Source organism: Notothenia coriiceps, unplaced genomic scaffold, assembly GCF_000735185.1.
Source record: "Notothenia coriiceps isolate Sejong01 unplaced genomic scaffold, NC01 NC01_scaffold00035603, whole genome shotgun sequence".
NCBI lineage: Eukaryota > Metazoa > Chordata > Actinopteri > Perciformes > Nototheniidae > Notothenia > Notothenia coriiceps.
The window spans coordinates 108,952-112,614 of NW_011368304.1; positions in this window are offsets into that span (position 1 = coordinate 108,952).

Genomic DNA, 3,663 nt, shown 5'->3' on the forward strand with positions numbered 1-3,663 from the left:
TCTTCAAACATGAGATGATTATAATAATATAGATTAGGGATCATCACATGTGCAGTGAGTGCTTACATACGTATGACAGGACTGCAGCAGAATGACAGAGCGATGATGATCTGCTACACGTGACGTGCAGGCTGTTCTGGAGCAGATTGCCTGTCTTGTCACACCTGGTGAACGCCTGTTTTCCTGGAACAAAACAAGTCTTGGTTCAGAACGAACGATTATTATAAAGATTTTATTTCTTTATTATTATTATTATTATTCTTTTGCTTCTTTTGCCAGAATTATACATGTGTTTTTACTTTTTTAACACTTTTTAAAAACAATTGATTTCATTTTAAGAGAAGAAGCTAAATATATCTGATCAAATCATTTGTTAACAACAGTACAAAGATAATGCTGATATTAGTAGTGAGATAAACTCCTTCTGACTATTGGACAATGTTTACACTCCAAAAAATCTAGATCAAGAACATTGCCAGTTTGCAGCAATAACATTCATACATTTTCTTTCCATTTGAAACAAAGTAATTGAAAGGGAAATCACTTGCTTTGTGTCAGGCCCATTAATCAGATTAAAGGGGAGGACATGTGTCACTCTGCTGCGATGCCTGCTCGATCAGTGTCTGTGAGCTGTTTAATGCAACACTTGGCATAAAACAACTGTCTGTGAGTCAGCCACTCCAGTGGGACGATTATCTCTTTGGGACAGATGGCTGCTTTTTACATGATGCCTTTCCACCTGTTGTCCACTTTGTTTTCTGCTAATGGCACTAAATCAACAATGTGACACTTATCCATATGAACTTTACTAACTGATATTGTATAAGAGTTTGTTGTTATTTGTGAGTCGGTCTGAATGGTCAGTAACTGCAGCTTTAATTACCACTCATATGGACTTGAGAAAAGTACAATAACTCTTTGATTCAGTTTCTTGTTGCGCTGCAGCATCATGCAGAAAAGCATTTTAATCCACGTTCAGGAAACAATCCACTTCGGAATCGACCAAAAGCTGCTATGCTATTATCTAGTATTATGAATATTAAATAGTAATCCCTGCTGTTCAGTTTAAAACTGGTTTGATCTGCTGTTTTGGAGGAAAACATGGTTGGATTATAATATAATCCATCCTAAAGTATGCTATGACTATAAATAGATTTTAGACAGAGAAAACGGAGGTCTGTGCACTTTTTTTACTGCATGCTATGTACAGTCTCTGCTAGTAGAAGGCCATGAATATTAGAGAGAAGTTCTATTTTGCTTGAAATGGAAAACTCAAACCTTTCTTCTGTGGGTTAAATAGCTTCTTAATTATAGTTATTCTATATCTTTCTGTCTTGTTGCTCCCTTGTTTTGGGTTCTATATGTGTATAATAGATGCTACTATTTGTGCGCAAATTGCCTTCTAATATTGAGAATCCTGTCAATGGAGTTCAGTTTGAGCTCTACAACTTTATGTAGACAAACTGGAGGGAAATCTGCCATGTAATGATTTTTCTGAAGCACAAACACTGTTCACGGTTCGGGCACCTAGTAAGGATGCCACCTGGGCGCCTCCCTAGGGAGGTGTTCCAGGCACGTCCAGCTGGGAAGAGACCAAGGGGTAGACCTAGGACCGGGTGGAGGGATTATATCTCTTCGCTGGCCTGGGAGCGCCTTGGGATCCCCCAGTCAGAGCTGGTTGATGTGGCCAGGGAAAAGAAAGTTTGGGGCTCTCTGCTGGAACTGCTACCCCCCGCGACCCACGGATAAGCGGGAGAAGATGGATGGATGGACAAACACTGTGAAATATTTAACTAAAGCACACGTTTGCACAAACACATACTAACTCGCTTTTGTAAAACACTGCCTCAAAACACAAAGAGAGGGAAAGCAATCGATGGAACATTAGCAAGTCACTCCCAAAACCTCAACAGTGTGACATCAGCACCATACAGGGCCAATCTGGCTTGACCTCACACATTACAGTAAATACATACTAACTATAGCACACTTTAACAGGACGTGCCTTTAAATCAGTCACAGCCTAAGCGTCTTTGAGTTTCATGAAAAGTGCTATAAAAGTCCCATATATTATTATTATTATAAGTGTTGTTGGTGTTTTGATATTTGTTTTTTGAAACCACTTCAGTTCCATTTGGTCATAAATGTTTAATTCTTACACTTACTTGCTTGTTTTTATCTCCTTTCTTCTGTAGCTAGCACATATTCACAAGGGTGTAACTCATAGACAGTCAACACCTGGCCTTGTTAATCCATGGCTGCTCACCATCTAGTCATTACATATTCTAAAATATGTTTTAACTAATCCTTAAAAACAACAATCATGTGGGTAAAAAGATGGGCTGACAATACTTTAGTGTGTTTATAAGGTAAGCTTACAAAATAAACTGGTCATAAAGACAACTTATAAGTCCTTTTTTATTACTGAAAATACTCAGATCAGATGTAAAAAATGTATTTCTGAGAGGACTCAAAATTTCGTTTTACACTTTATGTTTTGGTGCAGTAATAATTCAGTGTATTGCCTTAGAATGTCCCCATGCAGTTTAATTTCCAATTAGTTAAATCTCATGTAAAGAAATGAACCATTTCCTAGTGTTTCGTCAGCAACATTTTGAACAAAAACAATTACAGTGAAATTGGCAATTTAACAATAAAACCCAATGTAGTGACTAAAAAACAAGCTGCCACCACAGATTACCAACCACAGCACGGTGCATTGCAGCAAATGTTACACAATGCACTTTCTCTTTGTATTTATAGAGAACCTTGTTGGGAAGAACATCATACCATCAATGGTGGGGTTTTTCCCCTAAAATCCTCATGAGCAAGACATGTTTCGCTATACTTGCTTGCTAAAATGGTGTGTGTGTGTGTGTGTGTGTGTGTGTGTGTGTGTGTGTGTGTGTGTGTGTGTGTGTGTGTGTGTGTGTGTGTGTGTGTGGGGCACAGTCATTCATTACATGTGGACTGTATGGCAATCAGTTATGATCTAGCAAATCATAACAGAATTTAAAATGTGACTGATCAAATAAATAAATATTTATTTGTGTAAATATATCACACTTGCTGAATAAATGATCCAAAGAGATCTCAAATCATATATAATGCATCACCCCCAAACTTTCCACTGCCTTTGGCTTTGCCGTAATTGGGAATATTTCCTGCATCAGACATCCTGCATTATTAGCATCAGCCGTCATATTCATACATATGCACTCACTCCATCGTGTTAACCATAGAGAGTCGTAGTGGTAACACAGTTGTAATATTGACTGACACCTGAGGGTGATGATTGCAGAGTGACAGCTGTGTCAAAGAAAATACATTGTGTGTGTGTGTGTGTGTGTGTGTGTGTGTGTGTGTGTGTGTGTGTGTGTGTGTGTGTGTGTGTGTGTGTGTGTGTGTGTGTGTGTGTGTGTGTGTGTGTGTGTGTGTGTGTGTGTGTGTGTGTGTGTGGAGTGTGTGTGTTCACTGTCGGTGCTGCTCCTCTGCAGCAGAGCGATCATGAAGCTCAGAGCGTCTGCAGGCTGCTCCACCACCAGACTGGACAACATGCTCTGAGGAGACATCGTCACATCGTTACACATGTTGACGAGCTGGCAGTGGTGTGAAGTAGTGGAGTACAAATACTTTGTTACTGTACTGAAGTACCTTTTTCTG